The following is a 19,679-nucleotide window of genomic DNA, read 5'->3' on the forward strand; positions in this document are numbered from 1 at the left end:
CTCGACATAGAATTTTATAAAGGTACCAAGTTTGCCTCCTCAAGCCTGTTGGACTCCCATTGCCACCAAAAACCCTTAAACGTTTATAACTACATCCCTTGGATCTCTTGGCACCCTATGCATCAAAAAGTGTCCTTCATCATCAATGAACTCAAAAGATATATCATTAGAGAAAGCTCCTTGGATGGCTTCCTCATTATCCGCAGCCTCTTCTACAAACGCCTTAGGACAAAAGGCTACCCACAAGGGTTTTTGCATAATGTGTTCAACAAAGTCACCTATCAGAACCGTACCTCCCTCTTGGAACCATCACTCCGACTTAAGAAAACACCCCCCATATCCTTCAAGCTACCTTTTACTCCTTCCACAAGAAGACTACCACCCTCTCACTATATCAGTTACCCCATTGCTCGGGCTTGCGAGTGCAACCCCACACTCTCACACCTACCTAGACCCACCATTTGTTGGACCTCGGGGCCCAGCATCCATAAACTCCTTGTTCATACCTTACACCACCCCGGAGAACACCCTAACCTTTGATGTAGCGGCTCTCTATGATGGTCTTGCTCATAGGAGAAGTAGTGGTTGGTACCTATCTTCCACTCTATCTCTTAACTTCTTCCCACCTAATTTTGCCTTTCTCCATCAAATCCTCACAATTTTCTTTCCCCTCCCTAGTATAGCTCTCTATACTCCGCAAAGTTTTGGCATACCCTTATTAACTTGTATCCAATAAACCCCTATCTTCCTCCCTTCTTGCAAAGACTCGCTTACCAAATACATCGTTTGCTTGCGAGCTTAAATGTGAACAAATTCTGCCCCCTACAATTTTTGGCATCAAATCACACCCCCACACCCCCCCCCTCTTTAATTTTTTTGGCATCAAATCACACCCTCACCATTCTCTACAGAGAAATTAAACTCTTTTTTGTGGTACAACTTGTCTACCTCTCACCATTAAAGCAAGTACCACCCTTTCTACCCTAACTCTTTCCCTATGTACTTGAGTACATTGCCATTAAGTTCCCTTTTTCCCCCCAAAAAACATCCCACCTCAAATTGCCCCTCTATAAAACCTCGCTCACCCCCTCCATTTGTAGCAAACCAACACCACTGATGAGCTCATTATGAGCGAAACGCGTTTGGTGTCCCACCTTTTTTTACCTTAACCATCCCTTAACGTTCCCACCGGTTTTTTGTCTCTCTATACTTGGTGTCGTTTCGCACGCTTTCTTATGTTTTTATGTTAGAATTTTTTCCAGAATGCATAAGCGATGCACACTCCGCATATTTATCTCCCGCTCTCCCTCTCCCTCCCCCCGTAAGATGCCATACAAGAATCTTTTTCAACATAAAACTCTTTTTCAAAAATTACCTGCTTTCTTTCCGTCCTTGCTCCTGGCGTCCTTTATTGCTTACGGTCAAACACTTGACACCCATTTCAAGTGTTCACTATGTCCCTTCGTTTTGAAGGCTCCTTAAAAAACTAAAAAACACCCTGCTTTGGAGGCACCTCAAATAACTAAAAGATTTTTCGTCAATTCCTTAGTACACCCTTACCTTTACTCTTTTATGGCCTCTCTGTTATTTTCATCAGAGCTCCCCGCCATGGCCCGTTGCTTACCCTCAGTCATCTTTAACGACTTTCTCAACCTTCTCCTGCCTCGCGCCATCTGCTCAACTCCTTTTCCACCCTCCTTGAACACTAATGTTCATGCTTCCTCCTCGCGCTACTCAGCCCTCTGCTCTCCTTCCAAGCTCGCCCCTCAAGTGCCTGCAAAGAGTTACCCCTCAATTGCCCCCTTAATGAGTAGCACCCCTCAACTACCCTCTATGGTGTTCCCCGTCTGAGAGGCAGCGGATATGGCGATCCCACTCTCCACAGCATGTTGCTCTACTTGTAGCTTGTCGTTCTTTGCTTGTATCCACCCCCTTTTTTTCCATCAGTTTCGCTAGCACATTTCTTCCCATCAGATTCATTAGCACTTCTTCCTTTTCACCCAATATGCCTCTGGATACCTCTGGTACTCTGCAGTAAAAAGTTTCCAGCCGTACCCGACGGGCCTGCCTGCACTGCACACCTTTCAATACCTTTCGAGTTTTCAGCTTTGATTAGCTACTTCCAGCCACCTTCTCCTCTTGGCTCCACCACTTAAAAACCTCGCGCAATTTCTGGTTCCATCCAGCCGCTTCAATGGGTGATGTTACTGGTTGCAACTTCATCAACGTCCAACACTGACTATTTAAGCAACTTGGACGTAGGAACTCCTCTGCTACTGGCTTAACAACACCACCAAATGCAATGTTGCAATTACATGGTCAACCAAAGACGCCACTACATTGTAAACGGGCGCCCCTAGTCGAGTAATGTAGCACCACCAACAGCTCTTCACCTGTCATTACTCTAAAACCTTGCTCCGATTGGGGCACATCTTTCTTCTCCGCGTCTCTTAGGCACCCTACTCCAGCAAGTAAGCCCTACTGCCTGAATTTTGATGGTGAATCAGTTAGATTGTTGATTTTTACCGAGGCAGCCCCTTCGCACTTTTGCTCTTAAGGTTTGCCTCTCGGCCTAACTCTCTTCCTCGACAAACGCTCTCTCAAACTCAATCCCGTGCCATGGATAACCATGGGGCCCCACAAATAACACCTACAATCCCTATTTTGGATACGACTTCAATCGTCGTAGCGGAACCACCTCTCCCGGGCTTCGTCTCGGCCACCACCGTCCTCTTGGTAGAATCCTCATCAACACTTGTGCCTTCGACGCACTCTCCCACCAGTAACATGGCCCCGCTACCCGGAAATCCTCATGCTTTGGATCATCAGGAGCACATCACCGAGGAGTTGGAAAAGCTCCCCGAAGATTCCTTTGACTTCTCTTCAGTCCTGGCGAAAAATGGCTTGGACCACAACCTTTTGAATGCGACTTCGTCCACCACCCCTACCATTCCCTGGGTGTCGAAAAACCAATGGACAACAGCAAGAAGGATGCTACTTCATCCTACCTCCCCACCATTTCGGCAACACCTCGAAATCCACAACTCAAGAAACCTGTGGATTTTGAGGTAAGTCTCTCCAATTCCATCTTAGAATTCAAGAAACTACATGGCAAGTTAGGAAGAGCTAAAGGCTTCCTTGCACAACTCAATGAGTTAATCCGTAATCAAAAAGCTCCCAAAATCCTTTGTATTAAACCTTCAAAACTTACCATAGATGATTCCCAAGCCCAAGCTCTTCTCAATGCCAAGCTCGCCTCACTCACCATACAATTTCAACTTAATTTCACACAAGCTCTTATCTAAGCACAAAGTATACTCATAAATAACCTCCAATCTTATTTGGATGGGTACCACTCTCTTGTTGAAGAGCGCTTCAATGATCTCAACAATAGATTGCTCTTGATTTCCATCCCCCTATTGTCAAAACAAGATTGGAGTCTCAAGCTTACAGAATGGAAAACCTACTCTCTCAACCTCTTCCTCTTCGAAATCCAAACTTACATTTTGAATGCCCATCTTAATGCTACCAAGGAGGAAGATTCCGTACATGCACGTAAAAGATCCATTAATATTTTGGAAGAGGAAGTCCTTTCTCTCCCTAAGGAGCAAACTATAAAAGAGCTTGTGGAGCATCCATAGCTTCTAAACCCCACTACATGGGTTCATTTTTCCTTCTCCAAGCCCCCCTCCTCCCTAACCTTTGGACCTCCAACACCGCCTCTACAAGGCCTTTGGACAGAGAATACCTCAAGCTCCCAACCTTCAAAGGACGAGTAAGAAGAAAGTTTTGGTTACCCCTCACAAACCCTCATGACTACAAACTTCTCCTTTTTGGCAATCTTAAAGCCTTCTCATTTGATAATGGGGTTTCTAATTTTAAAGTGCACAACCTTACGCCTAAGGTACTCTCTCTCCCGGAAAAGCGGTGCCTAGCTTTAGGTTTAAAATACATCCCCCCCCCCCCCTCCTAGTCCTTCACCCGCTTCACTTCTTAATGCACATGGCGTCATGGCAAGAATTCTCAACCTAAAACTTTTTTTCAAGAATCATCCAACCCCTCTACCTTCCCCTTTCAAGATACCAAATCCTTTTTGGAAACCCCCCTTGGAAAACCCCGCTCTTAATCTAATCTTACACAATAACTTTCATAAACTTAGCCACATTCTCTACTCCAATTTCTTCCCATCTTCAAAGCCTCCCCGTTTTGTCGCACAAGCCTTATGTAGCCTCAAATTCAATTGTGATAAAACCCGCGGACAAGAACTTAGGCTTGGCCATCTTACCCTTGGATTGGTATGAAAGTAATGCCCTCAACCACCTCAATGATACCTCCACTTATGAGCCTTGCTCTACCATCCCCTTTCCCTTCATTGCCTCCCTCCTCTCCTCCCTTTCCATCCAATTTTCGAAATTATCGGCATTAGAGTGTAACTTCATCCTCTCGCCCCTTGACAAGCAGCCTAAACCTTGCCCCATCTACTTCATCCCAAAACTCCACAAACCCTCCCTTGTCACACGGCCTATTTGCTCCTACAAAGGCTATATTTTTGAAACAGCCTCCATATGGCTTCACTTTGTACGTTTCCCTATCCTCCTCACATATAAGCAAAATCTTAAAAACTCTCTCACCCTCATCCAAGACCTTAACATTCTCCCCCTCCCACCCAATACCCTCCTTTTCACTTTTGATGTTGAGGCCCTATATCCCAGTATCCCTATCAACCAAGGACTCTTAGCCCTCAAAGCCTGCATAGCTACCCATTTTGACCCTCCTAAAACTCGCTTTATCCTCTCTCTTGCGGCTCTCATCTTATCGCACCATTACATTACCTTTAAAGGAAAGTTTTGGAAGCAAGTTAAGGGCATGGCTATGGGTTCCAATTTTGCCGTAGTGTATGCATGCCTTTTTCTTTGCCATTTAGAAGCCTCTTCCTCTCTTTTGCACAATCCCAACCTTCTTTACTTCAAGCGCTATGTAGACGATGCTTTTGGTTTATGGGTTGGCTCTTTGACTTCCCTCACCTCTCTTTTGAATGATTATGGGAAACCGCTTCAAGAACACATTAGAATCTCAAGCCACATCTCTCCCTACCACGCCACTATCCTCGACATAGAATTTTATAAAGGTACCAAGTTTGCCTCCTCAAGCCTGTTGGACTCCCATTGCCACCAAAAACCCTTAAACGTTTATAACTACATCCCTTGGATCTCTTGGCACCCTACGCATCAAAAAGTGTCCTTCATCATGAATGAAATCAAAAGATATATCATTAGAGAAAGCTCCTTGGATGGCTTCCTCATTATCCGCAGCCTCTTCTACAAATGCCTTACGACAAAAGGATACCCACAAGGGTTTTTGCATAATGTGTTCAACAAAGTCACCTATCAGAACCGTACCTCCCTCTTGGAACCATCACTCCGACTTAAGAAAACACCCCCCATAACCTTCAAGCTACCTTTTACGCCTTCCACAAGAAGGCTATCACCCTCTCACTGTATCAGTTACCCCATTGCTCGGGCTTGCCAGTGCAACCCCACACTCTCACACCTACCTAGACCCAGTAGTTGTTGGACCTCGGGGCCCAGAATCCATAAACTCCTTGTTCATACCTTACACCACCCCGGAGAACACCCTAACCTTTGATGTAGCGGCTCTCTATGATGGTCTTGCTCATAGGAGTAGTAGTGGTTGGTACCTATCTTCCACTCTATCTCTTAACTTCTTCCCACCTAATTTTGACTTTCTCCATCAAATCCTCAAAATTTTCTTTCCCCTCCCTAGTATAGCTCTCTATACTCCGCAAAGTTTTGGCATACCCTTATTAACTTGTATCCAATAAACCCCTATCTTCCTCCCTTCTTGCAAAGACTCGCTTACCAAATACATCGTTTGCTTGCGAGCTTAAATGTGAACAAATTATCCCCCCTACAATTTTTGGCATCAAATCACACCCCCACACCCCCCCCCTCTTTAATTTTTTTGGCATCAAATCACACCCTCACCATTCTCTACAGAGAAATTAAACTCTTTTTTGTGGTACAACTTTTCTACCTCTCACCATTAAAGCAAGTACCACCCTTTCTACCCTAACTCTTTCCCTATGTATTTGAGTACATTGCCATTAACTTCCCTTTTTCCCCGCAAAAAATATCCCACCTCAAATTGCCCCTCTATAAAGCCTCGCTCACCCCCTCCATTTGTAGCTAAACCAACACCACTGATGAGCTCATTATGAGCGAAACGTGTTTGGTGTACCACCTTTTGTTACCTTAAGCATCCCTTAACCTTCCCACCGGTTTTTTGTCTCTCTATACTTGGAGTCGTTTCGCACGCTTTCTTATGTTTTTATGTTGTTGCATTTTTTAATCTACAAAAGATTCAAGAAGAAAGGATGAGACAAGAGATTATCGGAAACAAGGAAAGAAAGAGGCTAAAAAGCTAAAGTTGCTGAATTGGGACACACAAACAAGAAGAGAGCATTATCAGAAGCGTATAGAGGGGGCAAAGGAAAGGGATCGAAGGAGCAGGCAAATAGACCCATCCAAGATGAAGAAGAATCAACAGATTTTAATATTGACAAGTAGAAGACGCGACCTCAAATGGGCTAGTAATGAAGAGCAAAAAGACAAAAAGAAAGTCTTGAAATTTGATGAAAATTTAGGTCAAGAAGAATACAAGGATAGAGAGCCAAAGAGGAAAAAGGTGAGATCAAATAGAAATAGGGATCCTAGTCAAAGAGAAACCCCTTAAGAAGTTGTTGCATTTTTTAATCTACAGAAGATTCAAGAAGAAAGGATGAGACAAGACATTATATACAACAAAGAAGGAAAGAGGCTAAAAAGCTAAAGCTGCCCAACTGGCACACACAAACAAGAAGAGAGCAGTATCAGAAGCATATGAAGGGAGCAAAGGAAAGGGATTGAAGGAGTAGGCAAATAGACCCATCCAAGAAGAAGAAGAATCAACAGATTTCAATATTGAGTGGAAAAAGGTTATGAAACATAGGGGGAGCAAAAGGGTTATGTTCACGTACTAACTCCTTTGCAGTAAACAACTATTTCAACCACCGGAGGTTACTCCAACTTAGATAGCAATGCCTGAGCTTATGCAAGTGGACTCTCCACCCTGTCAATACGAATTGGAGAATGATCAAGTTTTTGAAGAAAGAAGGAAGGGAATATGATACAAGGAGAAAGAAGCTACTCCAAAGGAATAGGTGTCTAATCCCATCCACCTCAACAAGCAACTCAAGTAGATGTAGACATTGAAGAAAAAGAAAAAGAAAAGAAGAGTCTGCAAGAAGTCTTTAAAAGCCACATGGAAAAGCATGTAGATACTGACAATGCTTTGATAATTGTGTAGGTTCACATTATTATTGAAAGATTTTTCAATGATTCCAAAGCCAAATATAATCGGATTGTATGGGTAATGTACCAAGTATAAGACAAAAGAGTTGTCAGTAAGCTATTTGTTAGGTAAAGGAGGTGTACCTCACCCTGCTTTTCCTGTGTCCGTCGGCCAGTGTCCGGCCACCCACATTTATCTCCTTATTCTTTATACATACAAAGAATAAGGAGCTCTCACTCATTCTCACACTGTGAGATTTGGGAGCTTCACCCCACATCTATCTATCTCTCTCTCTCTCTCTCTCTCTCTCTCTCTCTCTCTCTCTCTCTCTCTCTCTCTCTCTCTCTCTCTCTCTCTCTCTCTCTCTCTCTCTCTCTCTCTCTCCATCTTCGCTGCACACACGCACGCCTACGATCCATTCCTTCACAATTGGTATCAGAGTTTGGTCGGAGAGGCGGCACGGATCCGCAACGTTGTGGTCGTAGAAGCTGTTGGAGAGCTTGGATAGGTGAGCTATCATAAAAACTAATATCAAATTCTTTCAAATGATTTCTCATGTTAAACTGGTCATTTAATATGATGAAGTACCAGGGAAGTAAAAGCTAGAATATTGATAAGTCTACCACCGATGTTTGCAGGGATCCAAAGGGAGGCAGTCTGCAAAAGAGAAATGTGCATCACTGGAGCTTAAAAGACCTTAGGTTCATCTCCATTAAGACTTCCATAGACTAAGGTTCCAAAACTTTAATTGAAAAGTCCAAATGGTCAAAGATGGAAAAATTGGATGGTCAAGGGAAGACTCAAAAATCTTCCCACATCCCTATCAACAAGGAGGGAGCAAGCCCTAAGAGTAGGGGAAGAGAGAGAAACACACACACACACTCTCCAAAGCTTCCCTAGAGGGATTACTAGACAATGCAGACTCCTAGTCTCGATAAAAGAACCAATAGAAACTAAGCTCCCTAGAAGACTACTGGACAGTCTACCAAGGGGTCCAATGGCTTGCCTGATTCTTATTGGCCAAAAGACTAAAAGGTCCAATGAGAGATTTAATGAATTATTTAATTACCTAAAGCTCTCACAAAAGGGAAAACAGGGACACATGTCACATTAGGAGAAATATGAACCTTGCATGGGCCTTGTAAGGAATCCTAATTTTTAGGGATTAAGGCTAATGTTGTGTGGGGTTTAGGGGGCAAGGGCATTGAAGAAGGTAGTTTTGAGTAGGCTTTTCTAGCGTTTTTTTAAGACAAATGTAGGATGTGGACCTAAAGGGTTACTTTCTCTCTCTAGCTTTTTTTAAAGTGAAGGAAGCGTAGGGGTGTGTCCACATCAGCAAAAACGTGGGTCACAAAGAGACAAAATTTGACTTTAAAAAAAATATTAATTTTTACTTGTTTCTAACTTAAAACTCCCTCCCAACATATATACATATCCAAAAATAACTTTTTGACCCATTTTTTAACCCACAAGCTTAGAAAGTCTATTTTTTCAAAACTCTTTTTCCCCAAAAAGTAATAAACAGTTTGTTCTCTCCTCCTCCTCTCTCCTCCCTCCTCCCTCCTCTTTCTCTCTCCCTCTCCTCTCCCTCCCTGCCCCTACCTTCCTCCTCCTCCCCAATCTCTCCCTCCCCCCCCTCTCTCCTTCTCTCCTCCCATCTTCCTCAACCTCTCTACCCTTCCCCCTCTATCTTTTCATCATTTGCTTCCTCACGCAACAGCTTCCATGGTGCTCACGGACATCACAAATGGTTTGATTCCACCAGCACGTACTCCGCACACCAAAAGCATACATATTCGCTTACCCACGACATTTGCACCGAAGACCACTAGTGAAGGTGATCAAAAGTCATCACAGGAACGTCGCACCGCTTGTGAGACCAATGTTGACATTTGGGTGGATTTCCATTTGTACCCTTACGATCCTATAAGCCGCTTCCATCCACCATTTAATAGCCTTTCCACATTTCTTCAATTTCTTGGGAGGGGAGAAACAGGTTTGTTAGGCTATTGCAAGCGGTTGTGTATGGGTGCAGGTGCTTCTTTGCATATGTGGATGCACGAATGTCAAGCTCTTCACCTCAAGAAGACGGCATTACAAGAGAGTGTTGCCTCTTTCGAGAGGGTAGTTAAAACTCTTGAACAACAAATGCAAGAAAAGGAGTCCCACATCCAGAAGCTTACCAACACCATCACATACTTGAAAGAAACACCCCTTGGTGCAAGGGAAAGCAAATGCACGTATTCATTCATTGAAACTCTTGCACATTCGGGAGGAGCACGCAAACGACGAGTTACAGCCACAAGGTGATTTGGTCTTTACTTGCATGATGCATTCTTACTTCACACTATTCTCTATCATTTATGTTTATTTGTTGCTAGCAACTTCATCCAGGAGGCATGCAGTGGAACAAGCCAAGATGATCGAGTCAACCTTCTCACTAGTTGTCTCAATACCCAAGACATGATTTCTATCTTACAATCACCTGGAGGTAAGCACATTAAGGATGCAGTCACCAAGGACCTTATGCGTAAATTAAGAAATGTGGTTAGTGATGATGACGTTGTGAGCGGGATGGAAATACACAGAACGCCTCTATAACGACCCGACACACACTCTTGGAATGACACACACACACACACACACACACACACACACACACACACACACACACACACACACACACACACACACACACACACACACACTATGGGGCACCACTCGGCTTACACAACACACCTGGCCGAGACAGGGAACACACCTCTGGAGTGAGAGGAGAGAGACTATCCACTTGCCCACTCCACACACACACACACACACCCAAAAAACTCATCTCAAAAGAGGATAATTTCTGATGTTTAGATACAATTGAGCTTGGGCCAACACCAATGGGGAAAATAGCTCACACAAAATGGGTAAAATATACCAGATACAATCACAAATTGGAGAAGAAGCTTCGCTCATAGGAGAAACTTACATAGTCAAAACAGAAGAAAAAGAGTGAGTAATTTGGCAAAATTGACAGCGCCATCGCGTTTGGAACGGCCCAAAACCCCAGTCTACAATGTCAAAGTGCTCAAATCCGACCTCGGATGAGTAGTTTACGGCCAAAACAGGCTCCAAAAACCCCAAAAACACACCTGCGGCTGTTCCTCCTCTCTTCTCCACGTTTTTTCTGGTCTTCTCTCTGTTTTTTCAGTTCCCACACTTATCTTTATTAGTTGGGCACCCTTGGCCTTTTAGATGACCTTAAACAGACCCCGAACAGGCCAAAAACTGACCTCGCAGTGGATAGTTGTCACCTTTTTGCATCATTCGCACACTTGGCACTCAACTTTTTTCCAATAATGCATCTCGCCACCACGTGAAGTGGCCCCAAGAAAAGGTCCTCATGATGACCTTTCTGCATAATTCTCACAAGCAAACACCCACGTTGTGTCTGTACTCATCCACGTGCAAATATTGACCCCATTCGGCCTCCTGACGCCACTAGATGCCATCTGATGCACTCGCTTACCTCATGTCGTCGGCCCGCGGATAGCTTCCTCGAGAATTTTTACGCGCTACCAACTCCTCCTTATTGTAGAAAAAACACACGGGTACTGGTAATAGTGAAAATCGATGCACTATGTACATGCTGTCCTACCTGTACACATGTGGGCCCCACATAACCACCTGGCTCTGGAGAATGGGCAATTCTTTATTTGATGCACCATGCATGTGTATGTACATATGCGCAATCCCTTGCTCCAAAAAACTCCTGATGCCCACCCTCTAGCCTGCTAGAGCATTCATGCTCAGCAGCAGCACTAGTAGATGCTCATTCCACCTGGATCAAAAGGCCAAAGGCATATTGCCTGATTCACAAGAAGCATGATAACACCACACCTACATTTGTCAACAATCAACCAAAATGCACCATAGGCATATCCAAATAACACATCCTCCCTGTCTGGAGTTCCAAAAGCATAAATATTGCATGCCACATTCAACCCAACCGATAGAGACAACTCAAGTGACTCATCACCTGGCATCTTGGCTTCACCAGCCATAGCAACAACCTGCAAATCATGCATCCAAGTAGCTAAAAGCATTGTGGGAAGGTAAAGTTGTTGATATCCAAAGCACAAAAGTATCCCCGCAGCACACATATCCCTAGCATAGGCATCCACATAGCTGAGATTGGACTCATATATGCCAAACCCCATCTCATCATCATAAGCATACTCATCATCACACATAACTTTATCCACATCATAATCATGGCTAGCACCACTATCCATAGCTTCTAGTATGGGTTCATCAGTCTCCAAGAATACAAATCCCTGCTTTAAACCACAATAATGCTCACAAATCTGTTCAATCACTGTACATACATCAAAGTATGGCTTCAAAACAGGCTCCACATCCAACAAATCCACAAAATGGCTCTCAACCTTGCCCTCTTGCCTAATTTCCAAGGAACTAGTATCCAAAGATACGTGCTCATCATCAATAACCTCGACCTCACACTCACACTCACACCCAGAATCACAAGGTACACAAGTATCCAATGCATCCTCTTCAAGACTTTTCAATCCTGTATGCAAAGCATTACTCACCTCTTTAGGCTCTTCCATAAACCTATCAACCTGCAAGACCTCTTTACGCTTCACAATAGACCTTGGTAAGAAACGAGAAACATCATAGGGTAGGCTACTTTTCACCTGCTTAGGCTTAACTTCATCTTCCATGTCAAATCCATCTTGCACATGCATACCTGTACTGATACCATGTTCCTCAAGACGCTTAAACTTCCATTCCTTGTGCTTTGCAATGCATACTGCATCTTCAAATGACTCGGACCTCTTCAACTCAACCTCGAACCGCACCCAAGGTGACAAACCATCAACAAAAGAACTTTTCTTCAATGAACAAGGGGGAGTCTCATCCTTAAGAGCAACACACCAACGAGTCCATAAATCTGTAAAACCTTGTACATAGGCATCAACACCTTGACAAGAACCTTGCTTAAGAGAATTGAGCTCATTCCATAATGCATTTGCATCTTTAAAAAATTGGAAACGCTCTAAAAAAGTTTCTATAAACTTGTCAAGACTCAAACCATAAGAAGAAGCCACTGCTTCTTTAGCTTCCAAATCCATGAGCCAAACACGGGCCTCATCTTTCAAAAGCAATCCAAATAGCCTCAAAATCTTCTCCTCATCACACATATTGTTGCTTATGCATGCCACTTCGACTTGCTCCAGAAAGTCTTCCGCATCTTCACCACTTCTTCCATGAAATTCCGGATAAGAGAAAGCCATGGCTACCCAAGCTACTATGCTTTGAGAACCCCTTTGAACACACATGCAAGAACCCAAGACTTCACTACCCAATCCCCAGAAACTTCAATGGAGCTTAGTTTTACATAAGGACAAACACATGCACATCAAATGAGTTTTCATAGTTGATCATCGGAATTACAACAGGCAAAGGACATTCCAGTATCTCCCTTAATCTTCTTGGCCCGAACATAAAGACTATGCGCTGCTGGAAAAAGATCTTCCTGGACACATGAACATTTATCTGGATTCTCTGAGTTAAATGAAAAGGAGTGAATTGAGGGCCATTTTGATCATCCATTAAAGTCAACCATGCAGCTCCCAAGAAGGCACGCCTGACTTATCCTCTGATTTTGCCAGAATTTCAACAGCATAACAGCATAAATGGCTCAAAAGACCAAAAGACGAGCCATCATAACTTGGAAAAATTTTGACAGAGTTTTCCCAGAAGTAGAGCAATGAGAACCCAAAATATAGACTGTATCTGTATGCATAAACTGCCAACAATAGAACCCGAGCATCAAATAGGACTCACTAGTACATAGCCTATGACGAGGTCATGAAAAGGGTGCTCCAGCTACCTGTATCACCGAAAGGATCTCCACATTTGAGAATCCCCCAGCTCAATAAAACCTCACGCTATCGACCCTCACACGACGGCAAATGCAAATCGCGTATAGTCAAGTCTCAGAAATGACTATCTTCCAAACCAAGTATCAGAAATGGCTGGGACTGCCAAATAAAACCATATATGGCTCCACAAAGGCGTACAATGGCAGTTTCCACAAGTAACGTACAATCCAACAGACAATGCGCTCAAACAGGCGCCAAATGATGCATACCCACGGCAACTGCAACTGACTCCCACTGTCAGTGTAACATTGAACTCCACCTACCTGTACCTGTGTGAATCACCTATACCTGTACCTGTACCTGTCCCTGTAACCTGTAACCTATAACCTATAATCTGTAATCTGCAACCTGCAACCTGTAATCCCGAAGCTCGAAGCTTGAAGCTCGAAGCAGAAGGTACTCGAAGAAGATCCTCCGTGGGGGCGCCAAAAGAATGTGAGCGGGATGGAAATACACAGAACACCTCTATAGCGACCTGACACACACTCTTGGAATGATACACACACACACACACACACACACACTATGGGGCACCACTCGGCTTACACAACACACCTGGCCGAGACAGGGAACACACCTCTAGAGTGAGAGGAGAGAGACTATCCACTTGCCCACTCCACACACACACACACACACACACACCCAAAAAACTCAGCTCACAAGAGGATAATTTCTGATGTTTAGATACAATTGATCTTGGGCCAACACCAATGGGGCAAATAGCTCACACAAAATGGGTAAAATATACCAGATACAATCGCAAATTGGAGAAGAAGCTTCGCTCATAGGAGAAACTTACACAGTCAAAACATCAGAAAAAGAGTGAGGAATTTGGCAAAATGGACAGCGCCATCGCGTCCGGAACGGCCCAAAACCCCAGTCTACAATGTCAAAGTGCTCAAATCCGACCTCGGATGAGCAGTTTACGGCCAAAACAGGCTCCAAAAACCCCAAAAACACACCTGCGGCTGTTCCTCCTCTCTTCTCCACGTTTTTCCTGGTCTTCTCTCTGTTTTTTCAGTTCCCACACTTAGCTTTATTAGTTGGTCACCCTTGGCCTTTTAGATGACCTCAAACGGACCCCGAACATGCCAAAAACTGACCTCGCAGTGCATAGTTGTCACCTTTTTGCATCATTCGCACACCTGGCACTCAGCTTTTTTCCAATAATGCATCTCGCCACCACGTGAAGTGGCCCCAAAAAAAGGTCCTCATGATGACCTTTCTGCATAATTCTCACAAGCAAACACCCACGTTGTGTCTGTACTCATCCACGTGCAAATATTGACCCCATTCGGCCTCCTGACGCCACTAGATGCCATCTGACGCACTCGCTTACCTCATGTCGTCGGCCCGCAGATAGCTTCCTCGAGAATTTTTTACGCGCTACCAACTCCTCCTTATTGTAGAAAAAACACACTGGTACTGGTAATAGTGAAAATCGATGCACTATGTACATGCTGTCCTACCTGTACACATGTGGGACCCACATAACCACCTGGCTCTGGAGAATGGGCAATTCTTTATTTGATGCACCATGCATGTGTATGTACATATGCGCAATCCCTTGCTCCAAAAAACTCTTGACAACGTTCAACAAGCTTGTGATGAGGCTGGACTCAGCACCAAAGCCTATCAGGCTATTTTCCAACTCCTAAAGGATGCCCTCAAAGAACATGGCATTGTGGAAAACCTATTTCCCGTTCCTCACAAGGTCAAGCTCGCAAAGAAGGCCACAAATGAAGATGTGTTCTCCCGCATTGGGACATACCTACACATTGAGGACACAATGCCAACTTCCCTTTATGCTTCGTGCGCAACAAAGACAAGGGAAAAAGGTAAGAAACAATCCATAAGACCTTCGGAGAAGGGCTTTCCTTACACATTGTGGAACAATATTTTCGTGGATCTTAGAAGGCTTCAAGAAGCCATGCTTAGATTTTACGAGTTACCTGAAGAAGGTGACACACTTTACTTTTTTCTTTGGTATTATTCTTATTATAACTCTGAAGTTTAAGGTCTTAGCACTATTTATTTTGTAGTGCTTGGCACAAAAGTCACTTTTGTGCTGAAACTCGATGAGTGTCAAATAGTGAAAGGTCGAAGATTAGAGAGGCTAAGTGTCACTCTAATGAACGAGGCCCTTCTGCAAACCAAGCGAAGGGATTCAATCGAGCCATCTCCCACCCCATCTTTTAGCGTGCAATCACAGAAAGACATTTGGTGGTTGGGTGCTATTGAGGTGCCCAAAGAGACCAATGGAGTACTTTCATGGATTTTTGAGAGAACTCCATGGATCACAGAAGTAATACACTCCCAAATTGCAGGTCAGAAGTTGGAGATTGAGGGTTTTGGTAGTTATGATGTGGAGTGGCACTTAGGTGGGGATTTGAAGACCATAAATTTTTTGCTTGGCTGCAAACAAGGGGCTTCTTCTCTCATGCCTTGTCCATTTTGCACTCGAGGGTACAAACCTAATGGAAACAAATCACATAAGAGCACTGCAAAGGCCGGTTCCATGCTTCCATGGCAAGGGCATGGAGAACAAGGGTTAGATTGTCATGATGTCGGAGATGAAGGTAGAGAATGGGAAGCGTCTATTCTGAGATGTCCCATGCTCAATGCCCCAGACCGTGATCAAAAGGACCACGCTTGGAATCCAATCTTTCGATTTCCTCTATCGAATGTACATTTTTGTACATTACTCGCATTCATGCGCATTTTTGATAGGCTATTGAAGCTCCACATTGACTATGCTTTGACAATGAAACCGTTGGAAAAGTCTCAGGAAGCGATCGAAAGAGTGGAGGTACTCTTGAATTCCATTGGCTGTCACGGTGGAAATGTGTCTATCGTTGCTGCAAAAAACACAGGGGAGGCCCATGAAATTGCTCAACAAGTGTCAATGAGTGGACAAAAAGCTAGACACTTTTTGAAGAAAGTTTCCCAAGGAAAGCCAAGGCGATATGATGCTCAAAACAGCTCCAACCAGCATGCAGGTAACCTTTGGGAGCTTTGGAAGGAGTTATGCAAAGCTACTACCTACCGACAATGATTCAAATGGCGAGCTTGCAAACAAGCGCAAGCAAGTTTGGGCACATTTTGATAAAATGGTCAAGCTTATGGGCCTTAACAGCACAACATAAGAACAACGCCAATCATTTCAAGAAGCCTTGACGGATTTTACCAAGGTCTTCACCCTTTCTTGGGGTGAAAATAACATCACACATTACATGGTAAGTCATTTTACATGGTGTATTCATTACAAGGGATTGTTTTTATTTAATAATGTGGATCGTTTACTCATGTGAACAGCATATCTTGTTTGCGCATGGTGCATTTTTTATGCACAAGTATGGATCGCTTGAAATTTTTAGCACTCAAGGCATGGAGAAGTCCCATTATCGAGCAAGGGGAGTGTACTTCAAAAATACTCGACATGGTGGTGGAATGGTGCAATCCAATTATTTGGAGGAGATGTTCAATTGGTTTTTTCGCACAACATTTGCTTGTAAGCTCACAATGGAGCGTGCGCGACAATCCAAGATTGCTATTGAAGTGCGAAAATGTCGCAAGGTCCCACCAAGCATGCTGCATGGCGACGATGCAGAGTGCGACAAGGATCAAAGTGGATACTATGCGAGTCACTAAACGTGAACGCAAGGTCCAACTCTTAGCGACATGTTTATTTAAAAAATAATACTTTTTTAAAAAAAAATAGTGTGAATAGGGCCCTTTTTAAATGGGCCCTTATAAATATTGCATGCTCTCATAAACCACTCATTTCTTAAGAACAGGTAAGCTCTTACCAACGAAATGGCGTGCACCAAACAAACCGCGAAAGAGCATCCACCTGCCAACAAAAACACCCTCCAAGGATGTGAGAAGCCGTCATGGCTTAAAGGCACAAGAAAACGGCCACGAACGCCTGGCTGTTCCAGGAACTCATCTGGTAGTGGACATGGTGGTAGGACACGAGAGTCATCGAGGAATGTTGAATCTCCACTTCCTCAAGATATAACACCTAGAAGGAGAATGAAGCAACGTGCCCAGCGTTGGAGAGAAGAAGAGGGCCAGCAAAAAACAGAGTCCGATAGGGAGCAGCCGTCGCGCCACCAATCACAAGCAGGACCATCCAGGACTTGGGTGGTCCATACAGACACTGAATCAGAGAGTGAGCCACCATGGCTGTGAGAAAAAATACCGCGCACACACCAGGTGGCCGTTGGGGGGAAGACATTGCTTGGAGGCCAGGGAGCTCTCCCCACACGACAAGATCGGCAGCCAAGGGAAGAGGAAGAATCAGAAGAGGCTGCAGAACCAGTCCCTAAGCATGTAAACAGGTGCAAGTCTAAGTTTTTCAAGAAGCCTAAACGCCGCCCGCCAGCAAATGTGCAAGTGTCCCCAAGACAACCACAGCGGCGCCGAAAAATAGCAATGGCATTTGCAGAAATCCGCCACTACCAGAAGACGACGGAGCTTTTGATTCGACGCGCCCCCTTTGCTTGCACTGTGAAGGAGGTGATTCAAAGCTATGGAAATCAGTATAGAATGCAAGCAATAGCGCTAGAGGCTATTCAAGAAGCTGCAGAGGCCCACATCATTTCGGTGTTGGAAGATACCAACCTTTGCGCCATACATGAAAAGCGAGTGACAATACAGCCAAAAGATATGCAGCTTGCACGTCAATTGCGACGAGACTTCGAGCATTAGCCAAAGTTACCCCTCTTTTTGGATTGCACACCCTTATCTTTGTAATGATTTGACTTTCCAATGACAATATGATCAATAGTTGTGTGTACTGTGTCTATTATCTTTGTAATGAAATGACTTTGTAATTTCAAGTTCTGTATGTAATTGCAGTCAATTTCAGTAAATTTGTGCTTTTTAAGTATGCTTGAGGATAGATAAACCTATAAGGTGCATCTAAATGAATGATACAAAACCAATCCATTGCAATAAATTTGTGCTTTGTAGGTATCCTAGGGGATAGATTAGCCTACTAGGGGCAAAAAAAAGCCTGGCCACAAGGGTGCGCAAATGGCCCATCCAAAACTGATGGATGGGCCATTTGCGTGCCCTTGTGGCAAGGCTTTTTTTTGCCCCTTGTAGGCTTATCTACACCCTAGGATACCTACAAAGCACAAATTTACTAAAACCTATTGGTTTTGCATCATTATTTTACATGGATCCTTGTGGACGCCCTTTTTTGGCCATTTCAAGCTTTGAATTCCCTATAGGATATAAAAATAAATAACATATTGTGAAACCAAGTGTCTATGCAACAGTAATTTGGATTTTTCAAATGTCCAATGTAATTGGACTTTTTGGTGCAGGGGTGTACTAGGTATAGCTGAAGCAGGTGATAGTGTACTGGAAACTTCATCTCATAACTGATTTCACCTTTTCTAGTGTCCTTGAGTGTGAACATATGCTGGAATTGCCATAAAAAGGGTGCATCTAAATGAGTGATGCAAAACCAATCCATTGCAATCAATTTGTGCTTTGTAGGTATCCTAGGGGGTAGATTAGCCTAATAGGGGCAAAAAAATGTCTGGCCACAAGGGCGCGCAAATGGCCCATCCAAAATTGATGGATGGGCCATTTGCGCGCCCTTGTGGCCAGGCTTTTTTTTTGCCCTTATAGGCTTATCTACCCCCAAGGGTACTTAAAAAGCACAAATTTACTGAAATTGACTGCAATTACATACAGAACTTGAAATTACAAAGTCACCAATCAAAAAAAAATTCATATCTCCAATTGAAACAATTTTGAAGATTGACAAATCACATTCAAAAGAATTTGCAATATAGAGAGACAATTTCAAATATTTTTTATTCCTTCCAAAACGGTGATTTTACATCATGTATCTGAGGAGTTCATAATTTTTTTTATCATTTCCTGGCGCCTATTTTGCACGTAAGGCAACTCCCCAATCAAGAGGGACTGCGCTATGGCCTTTGGGTCAGTTGAGCCAATGGAAGCATGTATCCGTATCTGGGCAAGCACTTTACCACGAAAGCCAGTGCCAAACGCTGTGCATACAAGGGATCTACGCACTAGGAACACTTGATGCGTAGTTTGAGCAATGGTGCTCAAACACAAAAACTTGCTCAAAGCTTTTAACGACCAAGTCATAAAATGGGCTTGGGGAGTAAATTCATTATGGATAATGGCCACATCGCCAGGGGAGAGTTGTCCAAGGTAATGCGCAAGGGAAGCTTGAGGTCCAAAGCCCGTCCGCTTGCCACCCGTCCTTGCAGCAAAATCATCAACCTCCACAACATCCTGTCATAAACCGATGAAGGTTGAGAAAAAAGACAATGAAGGATAAAATAGTAACATGAAAATTAGGATACAGTTTACCTCCTG

At 43.8% G+C, this 19,679-nt stretch overlaps 1 pseudogene; it reads left to right on the forward strand.

The window, feature by feature from the left end:
• Window positions 1-2,619: 2,619 nt before the first annotated feature.
• On the forward strand, window positions 2,620-3,641 carry LOC147426552 (uncharacterized; annotated as a pseudogene).
• Window positions 3,642-19,679: the final 16,038 nt, after the last annotated feature.

Source organism: Adiantum capillus-veneris, chromosome 24 (assembly GCF_014529385.1).
Source record: "Adiantum capillus-veneris isolate H3 chromosome 24, ASM1452938v2, whole genome shotgun sequence".
NCBI classification, from domain to species: Eukaryota; Viridiplantae; Streptophyta; class Polypodiopsida; order Polypodiales; family Pteridaceae; genus Adiantum; species Adiantum capillus-veneris.